We start from the raw sequence: 22384 nt of genomic DNA, 5'->3' as shown, positions 1-22384 counted from the left end.
AAAATAGATTTCAGTGGTGCATTTCTGGACTTTCAATAAATCTGTTGCATCATGTTGAATCAAACCGTCTTGTTTTACAGTAACAATTAAGCGAAGTTGAAAGGATGAAATATGAATAGCTAACGTTCAAATCAAGGTTTAAACTTTTTGACAAACAGAAAAATGTAACTTTCTATGACTTCAAGGGCTGAGTGTGTTTTTGCAGTTTTCTATCAAAAGGCCTTTATTCTAACTTGGAGGTAAAAGGAGAAAAATAAGTCCTGAGAGAAGCGATTGTCTGCGTCCCTCGACTACAAAACTTCAGTACGGCGCCGAGCGATCCGCTGCCACATTAAACCTTTAAGACGTTTGGCGTTCCTTCTTTAATCCTCCTGAGAAGACAGCCTGAGAGGGGAGGAATGTGCCGGATCAAACGACCCCCCCCCCCCCCCCCCCCCCCCCCCTTCCTCCCACCTGAGGACCAGAACAAGGACTCTCTGTTTTCAGGGGGGGATTCACAGGTAACCGGAGGCGCAGCCGCCAAAACACTTTCCCCCTCCGTCAGATCGCTTTTCCCACCTGAAGCCGGGCCTCGTCCCGCACTAAACGACCACGATGTAATTAGTCTTGGGGACACAAAGACCCCGCTCGAACCCGCATGGGGGGGGAACAAATGTCTCAATGACTCATTAGCAGACAACAGATTAGATAACGAAGGTTTAGGATGTCTGCCCCGCCGTCCACCTGCTGACAGGTGAGCTGGACACGAGCTCTATCTACAAGTCTCATTACCTGGCCGGAGCAGAGGTCGCGATCCCTCCCACGGGACCCGCTAATGGATGTAACGAGAGGGGCGGGCGAGCGTTTAGTGACTGGGTCGAGTTTCGAAGGCAAGAAGGGGCGAGCGGGCTGCCGACCTCGGAGGGTCCTGTGAGGAAGAAGGGGAGGAAGGAAAGAAGCTCAAGTTGAAAGAAGAGATGAGAGATTTAATTGGATGGTGATGGATGCTGACCACACACACACACACACACACACACACACACACACACACACACACACACCCACACCACTTCTCTCCAAAAATAACCGACTATAACTGATGTATAAATGAGAGTTGATCCAGGTTTTGAGAGCTAGATGGAGAGAAACCAACGAGCAACGCGCTTCAGGTTCAGCTTTTTAAGAATCATTTTATTACCATGTTTAATAATACGGATCATAACGGATCTGTAAATGATGTATTAACAGTGAATACAGCCATTAGTTACAGCTGATGATCCCTTTCATAAAAAAGATGCTTGACAACTAATTTAGGTGTTTGATAACTTTTATTCTTAGACGAGGAACTGAAATCCATTTATTAACAACTGCAGACTTCATTATTAAAACCCTTAATTAATGACTTCTTAACATTTATAACTGCAGATTCAATTAGTGAGAAACCCCCTGAGCATTTATTAACACTTACAACTACATTATTACCAAATGGAAAGCATAAACACCAGCCGAAGTGATTTTTCACAACCTAGAGACTTATAATTACAGTTTAAAGCATTATTAGATGATGTATTAACCATTTATAAAGCCATTAGTTACAACTTATGAGCTCCTACATACATTATTAGAAAGTGGTGTTCACTTTTATTACTTATTGGTGCAAAACAAAACATCAATAATGTAAAAAAATGAAATAAAACTAACTTGCACATCGTAGCATCACAAAAAAAAACCCAAAACACACATTTACAGGATATTTATTGGACACAGAAACATACACGAAGCATGTTGTGATTAAAAGGGGTTCCAGGTTTGAAACATTGCAGTACTTCTCTACTGCTCTATTACATTCTGCTACTACTAATACAAAAAAGTCGTACAGCCTCATTGCAGAGACGAGGACACTTTAAATCAACTTGACTGGACTGTCTTTGCTCTACAGTTAAGATACTGCTGTTGGTTTATAAAACACTGAATGGTTTCTGATCTGCTGCTTCATTATGAACCATCTAAACCTCTCAGGTGGTCTGAGATCAGGTCTGCTTTCTGTCCCCAGAGTCAAAACTAAACATGAAGAAGCAGCATTCAGTTTTTATGCTTCACATATCTGGAACAAACTCGCAGAAAACTGCAGGTCTGCTGCGACTCTCAGTTCTTTAAAAGTCTTTTCTGTTTGCCGCCTTTCATTAAACCACATTAAGGGTTAATATTTTCACTGCACTGTGACTTTTATACTCTTGTTTTATCTGCCTTATTCCCTTTTTAGCTTCCTTTTACTTGTGTTGCTTTTATATTCTGTTTTAATGCCTTTTATGCTCTATGTAAAGCACTTTGAATTCCCTTGTTGTTATGTGCTATACACATAAACTTGCCTTACAGATGTGATTGTGGTCAAAGCTTATAAAAAAAAATAAAAGTTGTATAATTAAATTAGACAGAGGTATTCTGTCAAATCTGCAAAAATAAAGCAAAATGCAAAGCACTTATAGTTTGAGTATAGTAAAAGTTAACAAGCCTTTATTCAAGCATGACTGACACCCACCTAGTAAAAAGAAAAAAAAAACATGGCAGGAACCTTCACACATCAAAACATGAGACAAGAAAATGAAATTAAACTCTCAGGGCCAACTTTTCCAAATTACTGTATTTGAAAGTAAAAAGCAGAGAGTGCTGCTAACTTTTTGTTCTGTTTCCCTAAATGACCCTTTCTTCACCAACACTTGGCACTTTAGGCCACGATAATGTATGTTAATGTATGTAAACTGAATCAATTCGTTCCATCAGCATAAAAAAAAAAAAAAAAAAAGAAAGAAAAGAAAAGGAAAAAACTTTTCGGTGGCTTTTACCCTCCGCTGCGTCTGAGACACGAGAATCCGCTGATGGCTCTGTAGTTAAAATATGGAGTCTAATCCGTCTCTCTAAAACGTCGTCCAGGTCGACGAGCTCATTTAAAACTTCCTGACACTGACAGGACTGACAGCTGATCCTCCAAACAAATGGAGCGTTTCGTCAAAAAAAAAAAAAAAAAAAAAACTGTCAGGGAGGGCGGAAGCTGCAGCGGCCACGTCTCTGAAACCTTCTATCTGTCTCTGGCTGCAGGGTGTGAAGCTCAGAGTGAAGGAATTGATAATAAAATGAGTTTTTGAATATGGAGTGAGTCCTTGTTAAAACCTAATTCCTCCTGGTCTTGCCCCAGAAATACAGATCTGACATACTGTAAGGAGGAAAAAAGAAAGGGAAAAAAAAAAAAAAAAAATCAAGGGCAATCAAATCAACTCCTGTCAAAGAGGAGAGAGGCGGGGCCGTGACACAAAAGAGACTATCTGAGCCACATCTTTCAAGTGGTTTTGTCCTTCATCTTCAGCTTCCTCTGTTTCATTTGTTAATTAGCATTGACTAATGTGTCGCAGTGTTTAGTGTGACACCGTCTGAGCGTTAAAAGAAAAAAAAAGAAATCAATCTGCTTTCCGATCGAGCCGGTGCTCGCTACGTGGCGGCCGAGTGTGTTGGCAGAAGAGGCGGCGTTGTTATCACACTGTTAACTTCCTGTGTGATAACAGGGACGAGCTGCGGAGCGGGCCCTTATCGAAATGTGACCGGCTTTATGAGCTTCAGCTTTAGTTCTTGACCTTGAAGGACTAAAGCTTAAGTACTGAAGGACCTTGACCAACATGACAGGAAACAGACTGTCGGACGATGAAAGGTTGCACGGCCGGGTGATACTGGTGTCACATTCCTCCATGAGTTCAAAGCAATAGTCTGGATGCAACATTAATGGGAAAATATTTAATAATCTCTTTATTTATATAACACCTTTAAAAACAGGGTTTACGAAGTGCTTTGACAGACGAAGTGAAAGCAGTACAATGCAAAGCAAAGACACAAAAAACAATAGAGAGATGATAAAAAGATTAAAAGACAACACAAAGATGCTCAAAAGACGACATTAAATAAAAGCAAGTCTGTAAAAACGGGTTTTAAGAAGTGATTTAAAAGAAGTCACTGATTCTGCGAGCCTTATCTCCTCAGGCAGGTCGTTCCAAAGTCAAAGGGCCTTAATGGCAAAAGCAGGGTCACCTTTAGATTTAAGCCTCGACTTTGGACCCCCCACCTGAGGATATATGGCTGTTTGCTCCCATGCGTCCTCTTTGCCTGGAAATTGATGCCAATCCAGATTTCTTTTGATTGATATTAATACTTTCAAACACTTGAGATAGATTGATGGTTTCTGAACACAACTTTGCATACTGACACTCAGCCATGACCCCCCCCTTTCTCCCTCTCTGGCCTTTGGTTCCTCACCTGCAAACACTCACCTGATGAGAGCAGCCCCATGTTTCACCTGCTATTAACATGTGATCTGTATCTGGATAACGACATCTGATCAATGGGTCTTTGCATTCACACCAGGTATTAAAATACATTCTCTCTCTTAGAGAGTTTGGATGTCACCAGTTTTATACCAACCTTATTCGACTTAAGCTTCTTTTTGTTTTCTATTCTCTTGGCTGTTTAATGACTGTTTCTAATTGTATTTAAATGTCCTTTTAATTGTGTTTCTTTTGCACTTTGTCGCGATGCTTTTAATATTTTATGTAAAGCACCTTGAATTACCTTGTTGCTGGAATGTGCTGTATAAATAAACGTCTCCCACAGCTTGACAATCTTTTTGAGTGACTGGCAGCAACTTAATCTGTAGAATCTTTACATATCACACACTCTATGATTTTATCGACATCAGATGACCCAGACTGGAGCAGACGAGCTGCAATTCGATCCAATCAGTTGTCATGTGTGTCCCTGCTTCAACATGAACACCGTGTCTGATCGTAACCAAGTGGCTAACCCTAACCCCTAACCATACCCCTAATCCTAACCCTAATCATAGCCCTAACCCTAAATCCCTAACCCTACCCCTAACCATAACCCTTAACCCTACTCCTAACCCTAAATCCCTAACCCTACCCCTAACCATAGCCCTAACCCTAACCCTACCCCTAACCCCTAACCCTACCCCTAATCCTAACCCCTAACTATAACCCCTGACCCTACCCCTAACCCTAAATCCCTAACCCTACCCCTAACCATAGCCCTAACCCTAAATCCCTAATCCTACCCCTAACCATAGCCCTAACCCCTAACCATAACCCTAACCCCTAACCATAGCCCTAACCATAACCCCTAACCCTACCCCTGACCCTAAATCCCTAACCCTACCCCTAATCCTAACCCCTAACCCTACCCCTAATCCTAACCCCTAACCCTAGCCCTAACCATAACCCCTAACCCTAACCATAACCCCTAACCCTACCCCTAATCCTAACCCTAACCCCTAACCGTGGCCCTAATCATAACCCCTAACCCTACCCCTAACCCCTAACCCTAACCCTAACCCTACTCCTAATCCTAACCCTAACCCCTAACCGTAGCCCTAACCATAACCCCTAACCCATTTAGGAGCTCCTTCCCACTGAAATATTAACATTTAACAAAAAAACTTTGAAGAAACTTTAACTTTTTAACCGATTTTGGCTCAGCTTTAGTTAAATCTGTCCTTGTTATCAAGTGTTTCATTTTTTTCATCTTACAACTTGAGAGGCTAAATTAGTTAACATAAAGATGACTTGCAACCTGATACCTGACTTGGTCTTTAAAACATCTCTACTGAAATTGGTTTCCTGCCCTGCCAACCTTTCACCAGAGTCCAGTATATAAAACTAAAGAAATAACGAGCTGTGTTGGATTAAAATCGTTTATTGTCTTTATCTTCCTTCTCTTTAAACATCCTCTCTATCCCCTCCCTCTCTATCCCACTTTGCATTAATTCAACCATTAGATTCACTTGGTACCACCAGAGCTTGTTGGCAATAAAACACATTGTTAAAGTGACATGTAATTACCCAGCTTCTCTTTTGACTAATTAAGTCAGTGCTGCCTATTATGTGGAAATGTATAAGGAAGTCGGGTGATCAATAACAGTGAAAGAGAGAGACAAGCTAATTTTTCAACGCTCGGATCGCTGATTCCTGCAATATCCCGACCACCACCGTGTTTATTATTATTATTATTATGGCTCCGGGCGGCCGCCGCTGCTCGGCCCAGGCTGACATCATCAAGCACGCCGCTCCACGCCACACGGCTCAGAGACGAGAGTGATGTTCCACTCGCAATAAACCAAGATCCTTTTAATTTCATGCTGCCATAAACTGCCAGTCATGTTGATGATAGCAGTGGGGTTAGCTCAATACACAGTGTTCGCCAATATACAGTATTTCATGGTTTCATGGCTGACGCAGGCAGGGTTAGAGAGGAACAATGGATGGTTTAGATAATAACAGGAACATATTTAAAAATGATTGATTGGATGCATCAAAGTGCGGGCGAATGCAGCGACTCCACCCCTCTGGTGTTCCCAGCACATTAAAACAAAGGCAACCTGAATAATGTTTGTTGTTGACTGGAGACGTGAAGCCGTTTGACTCCCGAGATAAATGAGTCACATGACTGATGTCAAATTTGAAGACGCTTATTCTGTTCGGAGGAGTGAAGATACACAAGAGCAGCTTTTACTGGAAGTCTTTTACTGGCCGACACACCAGTTTATTGGAATCTGTCCAATCAGTTTATCGAACTGTTCTGATCACAACATCACAGCAGTTTTATACCAGAGTAGACAATATTCACCCCAACTCACCTCAACTGTATTACTCCTAGATTTGATATATTATTGGATCAGTGTTCAGTCACATGAGGCTGAACATCCCTGTTTGTCAGGTATGTTAGATATAAATTTACATAATTTCTACTATCCCTAAAACATTTGGGCTAATTTTGGGTGAATGATTTCTGCAGTTTATAAGACATCCTAATCATAACCTGGATTATTAGATCATACATTTACAATCAGAATATCTATAAATGCAGATGCAAATAATTAAGAAATGAAACGGTAAATAACTGAGTTGGAGAGTAACAGCGCGCAGGTTGACCATCAATCAAAGGGTTGGTGGTTCTAAGCTGAAGTAGACTTAAGGAAACATCAGAAGCAATTTAAGGCTCCTGATGTGTCTAAAAGAAAAATCCCATTTGGACAAACACGCTTATTAAACTAATTAATGAATAAAAACATCATAATTGTCGTCCTGCTTGAACTTAAGTTAACCTTGATGTGAGATATGTGCAGTTTGTTCTCACATCCATCAGCCGAAGGAGGAAAGTTTCTCTGTGCTCATCTTAAACTTCACTTTGTACCTACGAGCAGGATCTGTGACATCACAACTACTTTGGAGCCAATCGTGGTCCAGTATGCAACTTGTAAGTGTGATGTGGAAACCTGAAACCTCCAGAGCACAAACACTGAGATTGACTTCACAGTGAAGGAGGAAGCATCATATTTAGAAATCATAAATATTAACATATCCAGTAGATGTCATTCAAGGGATTTTAATGAGATAAGTGAATGTTTTTTAATGGAAAAAAACATGTTCAACACCAATTATGTTTTGTTTTTATGTCTTAAAACATTGTTGGAGGAGATCTTTAAGTCTTACTGTTGTTGTATTGTTCTCCCAGATGTTTGTCTAATTTGTACAATGACTAATTACACTAATAAAAAAAAAAAAAAAGTTGGGCTAAAAGCTTAATTGGAGTAAAAAGTGCAATATTTCTCTGTGAAATGCTGAAGGAAGGAAGAACATCTATTGAAATGGAAGAAAGTCTCATAATTATGATACAAGTACTTTGTGTAAACAGATGTGGGAGTTTTCCTTTTAATATAATGTATGAATCAGTGTAACAATAAAGAAATGTTTGATATTTAACTAGTTTCATGTCTGTGAGAGGATCTTTGTGTCGAAGTCTTAACGAGGTCAGAACGTCCTGTACCTTCAGTCTACAGCCGACAACAGAGAATCACGAACACCGTCTGCCTGATCAGGATCTTCTCAGCTTCTTCTCTTTCCAACATCGCTCCCCCGGCGACTAACCGACCAGCAGCAGACTCCAAACTGCAGACTGATTTTTTTTTTTTTTTTTTTTTTTAAGATCCATCAGGAGGAAAATGGAGCTCCTGTCCGAGCTGGACTGAGAGGAGATAATTCACAGGAGGAGATAGAGGAGAGAACGGGCCGAAATGAAGTGAAGAAAAGAGAAAGGAAAATTGATGGGAGGAAGGCGGCATAAACACGACGGGTGCTCCTAGTCCATCTCAAATGAAAATCCAATTTCAAAAAGGGCTTGTGGAGTTTATGAGGGAAGAGAGAGTAGAAGAAGAAGAAAAAGAAAAGAGGAGGGGGGGGGAGAAAAAAGCAAACAAAAAGTCTGGCAAAGATGAGCTGCAGCGAAAAAAGGCATTGCAAATCCTGAGGGCCTGAGGAGAGACAATGATCTTCAATTACCAGCTGTTCTGTTCTCAATTTTAGACAAGAGCAAAAAGGAGAAAAGGGAGAAAAAAGGAGGAAGAAAAGGGGGGTGGGAGGATGTGAAGGGGGGGGTGGATATTAGAGAGAAATAGAGGGGAAAGAATGGGGTCGAATCACACCGGAGCAGTAAAGAAAGATGGAAGAAGAAGAAGAGATAAAAATAAGAAACAAAACCAGACGGAGGTTTATAATTTTATTCATCGTCTTCCATTAGAGAGGACACTTCTTCCTGGACTCCATCTCGTCCTGAGAGCTTTGCCGTCGATGCTCCATTTGCAGATCGTATCGTTTGTAAACACACTTTCTTCTCGCCGTGTTACACCCGTCTGGCAGAAGGAGAGTTTTGTCATCAACCCCCCCCCACCACCCACCACCTCCCATCTCCCCCTACACATCCTCCTCCTCCTCCTCCTCCCCAATCGCTCCCTCGGCGTCATTTGCAATTCAAAACGCCTTCTTCCATCGGCAGATTTGTGTACACAGGACTGGAGCAGAGACAGTGGCGGAGTAGAGCGGAGTAGAGTCGGAGAAACAGACACGAGGCCTGATAAAACATCCTGTTCTCATGCGGCGAGCGGAGACACGGCCGTCAGGAGAGCAAACAAGAAACGTCTTGCCGTCCTCACTCACTGTCCGTCAGATAAATTGGTTTGTTTTTTTTTTACTTCTAATGTTTGATGCTCTCTCTCTCTCTCTCCTCCAGCTGATATCTGACCTGTAGACTGAAAAAAGATGAGAATTAAAAGGACAATTCCAGCACTTTTTCCCTCCAGAATTTCCATCTGATTGCTGCTTTTATCATTGTAGCTGATATTTGCTCTTTGTCTAGTCAGTTTAATGTCTTAATCTCAAATATATGATGTAAAAAACCAGTTTTGCATCATCTCTCGCTGGCCTTCAGAAGCAGGAAAAGTCACGGTTTGACTTGTCTTGCAGGATCCAGTCAGACCAGTCCGAGAGCTCAATATGGAGGACGCTATCATGTTAGCGGTGTAGCAGCGGTGAATTTGCTTTGCTGGAGTAGAAACTGCTCCACAAAAGAGACAGGGTCAGTCTCCAGATTAAACTTTGCTCACTTACAGTCCAGTTGGAGCTCCAGTAGCTGACCTGCTAACAGCTACAGAGACAGCTGCCTTGTGCTAACATGTAACTGGAAGCTAACCTCCAGCTGAAAGATATTACCTCCAACCTTCCTGCATTGTCTGTTTTGCAAGGATGTGTAGATATATTTAGCTGTGACATTTTCTGAAAGGAGACAGATGCTGGTGTAACTTTAGCTTTGTCAGTTTTTGGTTGGAAGATTTACTTTTGAGAGTAAAATTTGGAAAACCCTGCTGCAAAAGTGGAGTCTGTTATAGCTGCAGATTAATGTCCATAGTTTTGAGATCACATGTTGAACAATTAGGTACAGTATAGGTGTGATGTCCGAGTGCCCACATTCTGTTAACCACATAGAATAACGAAAAGTTTCTTCATATTTTAAGACAATCTATTAAACTGCAGACTGCTGCATCACAATAAGCATATTCCAGCGTGTAGTCAGGCCCTGGATCACACAGATCTAAATGACTGGCTGTTGAAACATCATTAGTTTACATGATGGTGAATCTGCTCCACAGAGTTACATGATGCATTCGCTTCTCAACACTTGTGGTTTACACACACATACACGTGTAGCCCGTGGAATTAGATGCCACACAGGTACACAATTACTTCCGGGGTTCTTGTAGCTTTTAATTTTTATTGTTGGCCACATTTGCCACAGGTCATTTTAACCTGAGTGTGTGTAAGCTACTGAGTCCTTTCAGAGAGCAGCTCATGTGCTTTCACAGCTTGTGGCAGAGTTAACATTAAAAAAAAAGATTTAAAAGAAAAATAACAAAAACAAAATACGGCAGTGGGCTATGACTATCAACAGAAAACATAAAATAGAACCAGATAAGTACATATTTAACAGTCATAAACCCAAAAAAAGTAGCCTGGCAATGTACAAGGTATACCCACAAAGTACATTTACATTCTTCACAAGTTTCATCAACCCCACGTGGAACTCCCCGGAGACTCAACACGCTGTCGTTTACCTTCAAACAGAGTTCAAATGAATGTAACACCCGTACATTTTCTCTAACAACAAAACACAATAGCATGGTGTGGCTTTATGCACGCTAACATTACAGATGGATGTAACTGTAAAAACTTTTACTGGAGGAAAAGTCAGAAATTTTATAATTATGAAGCAAAATCTCAAGGATGAACATCAGCGGTTCCACTTTGCAATCAGAGAAAAAGACATCTTTGTAAAGGGTAAGTTACAGTGTGTGTATGATTGTGTGTTCTGGTTTGACAAAATTTAGTTGTTTTTGACTGAGGGGTACAAATTGCATCCATTAGGCGTAATGGTTTAAGCAAACTTAGCCTGGTTTCAATCTGGCTGTCTTTTGATCTTTAAATGACTCAATCGATGCTGAGTGTGTCGGGTTGTTACCATCTCTGTAAACCTTGGAATAAATGTTTGTTAACCGCTCCGATGAGTAAAAGAAGTTGCTGGAAACCAGCAGCGTTGTAGCAATGAGGATTACATCCCAGCAGCAATGAGGACACTATGCATCCTCTTCTTCTTTGTCTCTTAACATCACATACCTGCAGTGATTGTGGATAATCATCCTCTCTGTAAACAGATCTGGATTGTGAATGATTAGTTACTCAGTGTAAAAACATCTATTTTTCCCTCTCTGAGCCGTTCTGTTGTCATCTCTTACAGTTTATTTTCTGCATCGCTTTTGCATTCTCTCCCTGTCGTCTTTATGTCGCTAATGTATTCGCTGATTGAGTCACGCTGAATGCAGGCCAGAGCCGCAGCATTTGCCATGCTAATTGCTGGCAGATAAACAGCAGAGGTGCCCTTCCACCAAAACAAGAAGCCCTTTCTTGTGGCTCCTGAGGTTCTGGCAGCTTCGTTACCTGAGAGTAGGTGGCTCTGCATCCAAACAATAACAACAAAAAGGGAAGGAAGCATGAAAGCGGCTGTTTACCCTCCTGAAAGCTCACCGGGTCATCATTGGCCTAATTAAACCGCAGAGTATTTTTAGATTTTCTGAGTTCCTGTCATATACGGAGCCTCTGTGTGTGTTTATCTGCGCAGGAAACAACAAAAGTGTTTTCAGATTTATTGCCAACTGTCATGTTAGCTCTCCTCCTGTCCGCGGTGTGAAAGCGAGTCCTGCTGGGAAGCTTTACATCAAACGGCCCCTTTAGAAACACCTTTAATTACTCTCCGTCTCTTGTCCTCTGAAGTCCTCCGCTGTGTTTGGCTGTCGGCTCGTCTCACTTTCCGAGGAGCCGTCTGGATCTGATTCAAGCTCCTTCCTCCTGCCTGCACATCCTTCAGCACCTCATCCCCCCCTCCCCTCCCTCCCCCTCCCCTCCCTCTCATCTCTCAAATTCAAATGAGCTTTTACTGGCATGACTGTGAAAATGCACCATAGCTTATTTATATATCACCTTTTTTGTTGAGCGAGCGTCACCGAGTGCTTCATAAGTCACTGAACACAAAGCATGAGACCACAAACAAACTTTTAACAGCATCAGTGAAAGGCCTCGTTTCAAGCTCACATTTCTAACTGACCTGATGTGTCTGCAGGTCACACATTTTCAGTCAGTGTTGATTTTCGATCGAGGGAGAGACAGGGAAGCCCTTGGTCATACGACTTAAGAATTTCAGTTTTTGTTAAGCCTCATTCCTCTGAATCGCTGCCCACATTTTTTTTTTCTCTCCAGTTATTCAAATATGTCTGGCACTACTGTGCTCACTGAAAGCAGCTTTAGCGATTTGTTAGCACGTGCCTGGCTCTCACAAAAATATGAGAAAATGTGGAAGCTAAAGGAAAGATTAGATACTTAAACTCGGTCACAGCTTGTAGCTTTTGCCCTGATATCATTATATCTGGCTCAGGAGGGTTGCATGGCTGTTTTGAGAAGAACATACCTGCAGTTTTTGTTACATTTAACTTGAGAGATGATCAGTTTAGCCACGCTGTAACATTACTGGTTGCATTAGTGAGTCTGTGCAGAGATCACTGAGTTATCAGTACACAACTGGATCTCTACATCAGGACAAATAGGGCAGATCCTTTATATACAGACTAAAGCTGTGTCTCAAATCACAGACTTCTGTTAGTACACTTTCATGTAGTACACTGTGTACTTACTGGTGTAGTGAGCGAATTTTGACAGGGTAGTGTTGTCTCAAATCAAACATGGCTGTTGTGCACTTCAATCGCAAATTAGCATTAGCTAGCGTTAGCATTCGCGTTATCGTTCGTGCTACCAAATCATTACAGACTGCTAAATTAACCCAAAAAACATACTGATGGCTTATATCCGACAACAGTATAGTGGAGCTTAGTGCTAAAAAACACATGTATAACTTACATTAGTATAATGTGGCGATGTTCACCGTAGTTACAACGTACTCAGCCGCTATTTCCAGTTTGAAAAGTGGTCCCTCCCCTTACGCTACGTAGCCAAGATGGCGACCATTGAGGGTGAGAAGTGTCCATAGTTCCACACTCAACTTTTTGACCGTTTTGAGTGCACCATCCAGTAAGTGTAAGTACAGAAGTATGAGATTTGACACGTAGCATAAGTTGTCCGAGTATAGATCCTTGTGGGACACCAGTGTAAACAAAGTGGTTTAGGTAATCAGAATAAATTTAAACCTTTCTGATTGTCGGACTGCTCGTGTTTCTTGAACCTGCTGAGTATGAATGAATAGTTGATTAGCTGGGCTGTTTCAGAGTTTTAAGAAAAGAGTTTTATTCATGTGTAGATCCAGGATTAATTGTAAAATAAACCACAGCATCAATAATTAGTTTATATATATCGTTAATCCCAGAGCATTGAGTGATGTGTGGTCGATATATTTACCAGCTTCGGACGGGCACCATCTCATTTTCTAAATCTTTTAATGTGCTCGCTTTTCAGAGAGTCTTTTTTCTGATTTCCTTTTAATGTTGGGCAGCAAATTAAAATCTGAATTACTCCTCAGCACGGCTCTGAGAGAACAAACTGCCCACAGTCATATTAGTTTGGTTAAGATTTTACAACTGGGGATTTATTTCTAAATGTTTTGGCCTTCATATTTATTTTTATTGACTCAAATTTTGTCTGATGATCTTTTTATATTCTCCTGCTTCCTCCTGGATAATTTTTTAAAATTATTTTTCTTGATTTTTTTGTTTTGGTCTTAAATTGATGTTTACACATATTTAATGAATATTTTCCTCCCTGAAGCTTTGTGGCAGTTTTTTTTTTACCAGATGTTTTATTAAGAAAATGTTATCAAACTAGCTTTTTATTATTGTTATCATCATACCCTTCATGGGAATATTTTAAATTTTTCTTCTCTTGGTGAAATAGTTTTTTTTTTTTCTCCCCTCATTAACTATTTTCACATTAAGCCTTTTTAGAATTTCTCCCATTTGGAGATAAACGTTACAGATCACTTGTACAAAACATAGACGCTAATTAAGTTTATTTTGCAGATTTAATTTCTCCTTACTTCCCTGTAACATGGCAGGTTTTCCCATAATTATTTCTCTCTCTGTTCCTTTTAGGCTATCTGAGCTTTTTATCTCTCTATCCTCTCTCTCTCTCTCTCTCTCTCTCTGTCATTTCCACTGCTCGCTCGACCACGTGACTCAAGAGACCCAGCTACTTGAAATTGATTCTTTCTTTTTTACGTTGCCGCATTAAATTGAAACCAATCCCCAAATGCTTAAAAGCTCAAACTGCAACCTGACTTCCTGCCTGTCCTCCCCCATCTGTGTTGAGAGAGAGAGAAGAGAGAGAGAGAGAGAGAGAGGAGGACCAGCGGGATGATTGGAGGATGGGGGGGGGGGGGGGGGGGGTGTTGGGGGTTGTTTGACGGCTGCTCTCACACAATGAAGCGACAGGGTTCGTTTCGTCTTCGGAGGATTTGGTAAATCCGGAACTGTGTCGAGCAGCTTTAGACAGAAAGGAAAGGCCCGCCGGAGCAGAACCGGCGAGCATGACAACCAGCTTTATTTTATGTCATTGTATTCAAATTTACTACATCCCCAACACTTATCACCCCCCCGCCACCCTCCTCAGCACACACAGGCCCACTTTGAAGACGGATCACCGTGGAGAAAGAACATATTTTCCCCTTTTTCCAAAGTCAGATTGGCACAAATTGAAGCAGAGGAACTTTTTATGTGTGTCAGCACAGCACAATGGAGAGCACACTGTAAAAAAAAAAAAACAGGCACCTTAAGCCTAAAATCTTTCTTTTTTTTGGTTGAACAATACATTCTGTGTACACGGGAGTTTCAGTTAAAAGCATTAAAGAAGAGCTGAAGAAAACAAGAAAGGCCATTGTGCAGTAAATGTAGACAATATGTCCAAAAGTATATGGACACTTAATCCGCAGCTGTAACAGCCTCCGCAGGCTTTTCAGTAGATATAAAATAAAACAAGTGATGCTGTTGTCATCAGATATAGGTTAGCTTTACATGCATTGCCATCACATTTTTGTAAACAGTTGCTTATTTCCACATCCAGCAGTTACGGAGCAACATTATCATTCATGTGGAGTCGTGTTTCTGTCCACCTGGTGAATGTAAGTCCAATATTCACTCTCTTTTAGCTCTGTTTTTACTCTCTACCAACTCCTGAGGGAAATATCTGGCTCTTTAGCTGCTAAATGCTCCACTATGTTCACCAGCTAGTCTACAGCTAACTGTGTCTGTTTGCCGTTTTGGTGCTGAGCAGGTAGTGTACAGCAGCTTTTTAGAGCGTTTTCTCTGAAAACAGCTGCCTGCTGCGGCCGAATACGACGCTATGAGAGCGCTGAGAGTGAACCAAAACAGTAAAGTTGCAGCCGGACAGATAAACAATGAGCTAGTACATACAACATTACATTATCATTTCAAATATTGCTATTATGAAAACATTGATCATAGTTGATTTAAATAAAGAAAGCAAATCTATGAAAAGACTATTTAATATTCTAGATTGAATGCAATAACTGTCTAAAAGTTACTTTTCCATTTTAACCATTTCATTAAGTCCTCTACTGAGTCCTAAACAAACAAAACAAAACAACGGGACTCACTAATCCACCTTCTTTTATATTTTGATGTGGACAGAAAACGAACGCGTTTAAGCGTAAAGCTACGCTGATAATGGCTTTACACTGAAATGCGTTTGTTTTGTTTTGTTTGTTTAGTCTTGATCGCAACTGTGCACCCAACATCATTCAGAGATTTGGAGTTGTGCACACTGTTTCTAAGTGCCTTTACTGAGTCCTATTATACCTTATTAAAGGATTAGTTGACTAATTGAATAGTCATTTGACTTAATTATTATTATCATCAAGTATTTTGATTATAGATTCACCATTTTTAATCATTTTTTAAGAGCAAATGGTTGGCTCCAGCGTCTTAAATGGGAATATTTTCTGGTTTTTGTAAATTTCTGTGACAGTAAACTGAATATATTTGTGTTGTGGACTGTTGGTCGGGACAAAACAAGACATTTAACGCTGCATCTTGGGCTTTGGGAACCAGTGTTTGACATTTTTCACGTCATTTTATGACATTTTGCGGACCGAATGACTGATCAATTAATCAAGAAAATAACCGACAGATTAATCACTAATGAAAATGATCATCACTGAATCACACTGTAGTTCAAAAAACAGCTGCTGTGATCTAAACCAGTGGTGTTACATCTGGTGTACAGCCATCGACTTCAGCCACTGAACCTCATTTGGAACAAGTATCATATAAAATGCTGTAATTTATTTATAGGTACTGATTGAAAGGGCTACAAATAACTACAACAGGACTCTATCCTACTGAAATCCGCTAAAATAATTAATGGAGCAGATAATATGCACACTTGTGTCCAAATTTAATTATGAATTAAGCCATTGACAGCTCATGGATGCTCTGACATCACTGATTGAGGCCCAACTGCTCCATGCAAACATGACTTATATGAGTGATTCAAAGTTTATTTACTCGTTAACGCTCCTGGTCTGTATCTAACAAAAAAAGTCCTGACAGTCTTTTCTAGACATTCCAGATATTTCTGGAACAAGAGCAACTATATTGTAAAGTAGAATCATCTCGTTGCATTAACTGTTTATTTATGTATATTTTTAATAAGAACAAATGTCTGGAAAGCTGAAACCTACAGTAACATGGATGTTTTTTTTATGGTGTGCACTGCCCACACAAAAGCCTCAGTGTGATTCATACATGTCTAACAAATACTCACCACATGTACCAGCCAACCTCGCCGTATGTATCAGGAAGGGAACGAGGACACGCCCACCTCCCCACAGAAACCCCCAGGACCAGGTCCAACACTTTTAATTAAAGCATCCAGCATCCATGTCCACCCCGCCGGACCCAACAACAATAAAGATGTCCAATAAAATCAGGTGGTGAGAGAGACGTGACCGGTGCCACTGAAACCTTCTCTGCAAACAGACGACCGGTGAGCGAGAGTCAGAGTGCGAGGCGATGAAGATAACCCTGCAGGAATGCTTTTTAGCTGCCAGACTTTTCTCTTGTCGCCACCCTCTCTAACACAGGCGAGGACAATGGAAGAAAGGGTGTCCTGCGTGACACACTCAGAGACATTTTTATCTCTCGCTGAAAAAAGAAAAACACCTCCTAAAATGCATCCTGGTAAAAGCGCTCTTCATGCTTTCCGCCTGTGTGAGGAGAGAAAACCTGTAATCTTAAAAAAAAAAAACTGCACTCATGATTACAGTCTTTGAGTTGTGCTGTGTGGAAGTTACCTGCTGAACTCCACCTTCCTCGTATATTTAAGTTGAAGTGGGAGAGATCTTATCTGTCACCTCTGCCTGGAGCTGCAGGATCGACTCTGTGAACAGGAAACAGTCTGGAAGTAAGGTTAAACAGCTCCACATCCTCGTCTTCGTCCTCAACTCGTGAAAGGAGAAGCTGTGAGAAATCAAAAGAATGTCTCTAAAACACATGTGCAAAGTAACTCTATACATTAAAGCACAGGCGCAGTGATTTTCCAACTGATAACTGTGTAATAAGCTCCTTGTTCTCATTTATATGTTAAAATCTGATGAAATTATCTACATCTGTTCCTGAGATATTGATGGTTTTGTGCCTATACAGCTGAGCACCAAACTGAAAATACAGCACAGAGCAGAAACAGATGACATCACTCCATGGGCACTTTTCAAAGCACTACAACAAAGATACCGATGAATAAGGGTGTTTTCAAACTTGCATTCAGTCCAGTTGATCAGACTCAGGTTTGTTTTCCTCTTTGGTGTGATTCCTTTGGGCAGATCTGAACACAGCAATCGTACTTGCACCCAAACAACCCACAGAGGGACCATTGAGAGGAAGGGAATCACCCATTCACACACACTCAGAGCTGCCACGCAAGGCCATCGGGAGCAACTTGGGGTTCAGTTTCTTGCTCAAGGACACTTTGACACATGGACAGGAAGACCTGGAGATTGAACTACAAACCCAGCAGTTAGTGGACGACCTGCTCCACCTCCTGGGTCACAGCCGTCCCCAGTGGACCCGAGTGGTCTCTGCCTGGTCACAAACAAATTCTGTAGTGGTTGGTTCATGGTGTGAATGTGATCCGACCTCCATCTGACTGACGACAAGGCTGCGAGTTTGAAATGCCTCCCTGACGTCAACAGTTGCTAGCAGCTAGCTGGAGAATGAATGAAGGGCCAGATGCATAAAACTCTGTAGATTGATGACTGTGTTGCACCGGTGAGGTTCTCCAACAGCAGAACAGCTGTAGTTAGTGTGACCTTTACGCGCGGCTGTACGGCTCTTTATATCATCCATATCAATAATTCATCACATTAGCCTGTAAATCATTGTTGGCAGTTATATCCCAGAAATGTAATCAATGATTAGTTTGTAGCGCTCATATCTAAACTGACTTTACAAGGTGTCACAACTGAGGATGAAATAAAAAGAATATTAAGAGCGAAATAAAACATTGACTCCTATATAAATTAAAAGAATGAAGACGTTAGGGACTGTTTGTCATTTATGAGGGGGGTGGGTGGTGCAAACGGGGGAGGCACATCAAATAATTTTTTAAGTACTTGGGAGGGACTCTTTTATTTTGGATTAGGGGAGGGACATACAACTTTAAATGGTTGTATTCTGTATTTATTTTAAATGTTTTTTCTTTTCAAAATACATGTTTTAACACTGTATGGTGATGGGGCTCACTGAACTTGGTATGTCCCACCCAAACCCTTCAAACCTGCCTATTCAGTTTGTGTTAGAGTGTGAAGGGTTAAATGAGAGAAGCCCCTTTTGTCAGCCTATCAGAATTGGGCGCCTCTGCTGTTGCTAGGAAGAAAATGCTACTTTCAGCACTGTGATTGGTGGTCCAGCTATAATTTTTCATGTATCTTGACAACTGCTCATCCGATCGACTTTACACTTGGCAGATGTGTTGCTGAGGACTCAAGGAATTACAATGTTGGGTGTGAAGTTGTTTGGATGAAGGGTTCTCGAGAAATATATATAAAAATACCTCATATACAATGCTGCTTCTGTTTCTTCTTCTGCCCGTGGAGTCAGTGAGTGGGAATATGAACAGCGCCACTCTGCCCACATTGTGGCCAGAGGGGGGATTACATCCATAGTGATAAGACCTACCATAGAGGATGAACTGAAAAAGTTCAGAGAAGTTCTATTCCTCAGGTGAACATAGTGCGGGATGTCTCAGGGACATTTTGAATGGGCACTGCATTTCATCTGATCAACTTTAGCTCAGCTCAGAATTGTAGTCTCCCGATAGCCTGCATGTGAGGCATTTAGGGAACATGGGCAAACTGTAGCATCTATTGATGGTCTGCATGAGAGGCATTTAGTGGAGGGGTATTATTCTCTCTAGGTGTTAAGAAATTGGCACATTCAGAACAGGCACATTTTGTGCGGGCACTGCACTGGTCAATTCAAAAACACGTGCATTTACGCTACTTTATGTCAGTCAAAAGAGATTGAAATTGATTAAAAGAGATTAGTTTGTCCACTTGTGTGGAGCATAGTATTTAAGAGCCAGTTTTCTGCCACTGCCTCCGAACTTTCTCATATAGTGTACAACAATGGGTTCATCCCCAGTTATGAACCTTAGGGCAGATTGATAGACTGGCAGAGAGAGGCAGGAGAATGCATATAAATTACATGGCCATAGTCCATAATAGATAAAAAGATTGCTTTCTGCAAATCTGGGTAACACAAGCCTTGCTTCTATTGAAGAATGCCAGTTTTGCTTTTAAGGACTTAGTTCATTAATATGTTTCTTAAAGCACAGCTTGTCATCAAGCCAGAAACCAAGGTATTTATAAGAGAGATACTCTTTCAATTGGTGTCCCATTAAGGGTAGTAATATTCACTTCAGTGGGACTATTTTCTAGAAAACAGCATGCATTTTGTTTTATCAGAGTTTAAAAGTAATTTAAGATCAATTAAAATTTGCTGTAGAGCACAGAAATCAAAATGCAAGTTTGATTGTGAATAATAGTGGTCCTAGAATGGAACCCTGTGGCACACCTTTGTTAACACTCCTAAAGCTTGACTTATAGCCATCAGCCACAACAGCTCGTGTTCTAACACTGAGATCATTTGCAAACTAATTACATTTTTTTTAATGAAATCCAATAGATTTCAGGTGTTTCAAAAGAATTTGATGAACAACAGTATCGAAAGCCTTAGATAAATTAATAAAAATGGTGACACAATTTTGTTATTCTATGCATGAGCAACATAATTGTAGACCTTCAATGCTGCCATCACAGTACTATGCCCAGCTCTAAATCCTGATTGATATGACTTTAAAATGGGGTGTTGAGTTAAAAATGTTCTCACCTGATCGTTTACCAGTTTCTCTAACACTTTAGCTAAACATGATAGTTAAGAAATTGGTTGATAATTGTTTAGCTCATTGGACTGACTCCCTTTATACAAAGGTGGGATGTAGGCTGTCTTCCAAAGGTCGGGGATGCTTTCTGTTACCACAGTCAGATTAAAAATATAAATTAAGCATTCAACTAGCCATGGAGCTGCTAATAATAAAAGCCTTAGCTATAACTGATCAGCCCCAGCTGACTTTTTTGGATCGATAGAGCAAAGAGCATTAAATACTTTATGATTCATAAAAGGCTTCAATGCAAAGGTCTGAGTGCCTTATTTGTTTGCCCAGCAAGGTGCACTATGATCAGAGACAGTGGTAGGAGATCAGGCATTTTCAAATACATAACCTGAAGAAATAGTGTTCATTGAATACATCACATATTTGCTTTCCAACTGAGATAGTGGTTGAACCTTGAACAATTTCATTGGGTGAGGATGCGGAAGATAATAATGATGTAACTGTTTTCCAAAAGTTTGCTGGGTTTCCTTTACTTTCAGATAGCGCAGAGACATAAAATGATGATTTGGTATTTTGAATAACAGTGAGACACCTATTGTTGTTGAAATATTGCCAATCAGAGGATGACTCAGTTGTTCCTGCTTTGCACCAGTCACCATACCTTTCATGTAACATTTCAGCTATTTCCGAACAAAACCAAGAATTGTTCCTGTTTTTGACTCTGAATTTCTTAAAAAGTGCATTCTTGTCTGCAATGGAATTAAATGTTTGCAGAAAATAGTCTAAGGCTAAGTGTGGATTGGGAACTGCACTGGTAAACCCAACATCAATGTAGTACAAATTGAATAAAAATGCTTGGAAAGTGTTTGAAATTCCTTCTGGTAGTGATACGTGGGTTGGATCTTTGTAAGAGAAGGGAAAGAAATAAACTGCATGAGACTGAATTCACTGTAGAGGTTTTTTAGATTATCAGAAGTGTTAGTTTTCAATTAATGTTCATATCACCCAGAATAAGAAGTTCTGAATTTTCGTAGCTGGATATCAAATCAAATAAACATCTATTGAACCCACAGGTGCAGCGGGTGAATGATAACACTCAATAACTAGTACCTCTCCAGTATAATTTTTCCTCAGACAAACACTTACAGCCCAGAGTTCAAAACACTTCAGCTTAGATACAGTACAGGTAACGACTGAGACTGATAAACTACTTTTCACAAAAATGTCAGCGCCATTTTAATATAGTCCGTTTTGGATATAATACTATGTACTTTCATATGAATAATTCCCACGCTGTTGCAATGCAAGAGGCTTTGCACGCTAAATCAACATTCTGAGTTTCTCCAGAATTTGAGTCACAACCTCCAGAACCACAAGTGTAGCTATTGATAAGCAGAGAACATAATAACAGGCTTTGTTTTGAATCCAGATTCATGACCATTTGATTCGCTTCTTTCTGTGGCAAGCAAACAATCCAAATCATGATGAGTCAAGCCAGCTATCACTCATCACTACTGGAATATTAAAACCAAGGGGAGGTTGGACTTACGACCCATGGGCTGTAGGAGGAGCTAGCGGTCACTGGGGGGCGAGGAAGAGTAATCAGTGACTGGTGTGTAGTCCAGAGCTGCTGTGGAGGAAATAGCGGTTAGTTTAGGTTGTCAGTTTCATCTCCACCTCATCACATTACCCTCAGATCACTTCAGAAAAACATGTGTACACCTGGTCTGAAAAATACATGAGGTGCCACATTCTCACCACACATTCTGTGTTTATAAATACCAGTTTATGAAACAGTGTATGCATGGTTTTGTGTGTCGTTTATGCATCTGGCCCCCGGGCTAACAACCAAGTATGTTGTGTTCTTGATATTTGGACAGATAGGAGCTTCTTCCTGTGTTTGCGTTTTCACTCTTGTCTCAGAAATACGACAATGTTCTCACCTGGTTTTTAGTGATGTGTTTGGGTTCGATCTGATTTTTCTCTGCGTAAAAAAAAGTTACTCATCCACGGATTTAGAGCAGAGCAAACCAACTCTAGGTTTGAACATGCCCTTA

General features: G+C 40.7%; 1 long non-coding RNA gene across 1 annotated transcript; it reads right to left on the bottom strand.

Moving 5' to 3' along the window:
• Nucleotides 1–9036: 9036 nt before the first annotated feature.
• Nucleotides 9037–18407, bottom strand: LOC121901341. Its single transcript, XR_006097252.1, has 3 exons — nucleotides 17230–18407; nucleotides 16701–17142; nucleotides 9037–9118 (listed from the first exon to the last, which is right to left on the bottom strand). It is a non-coding gene; the product is annotated as an uncharacterized LOC121901341 (long non-coding RNA).
• Nucleotides 18408–22384: the final 3977 nt, after the last annotated feature.

Source organism: Thunnus maccoyii, chromosome 8 (genome assembly GCF_910596095.1).
Source record: "Thunnus maccoyii chromosome 8, fThuMac1.1, whole genome shotgun sequence".
Taxonomy (NCBI): domain Eukaryota; kingdom Metazoa; phylum Chordata; class Actinopteri; order Scombriformes; family Scombridae; genus Thunnus; species Thunnus maccoyii.
This window is presented reverse-complemented; position numbering and strand designations above follow the sequence as displayed.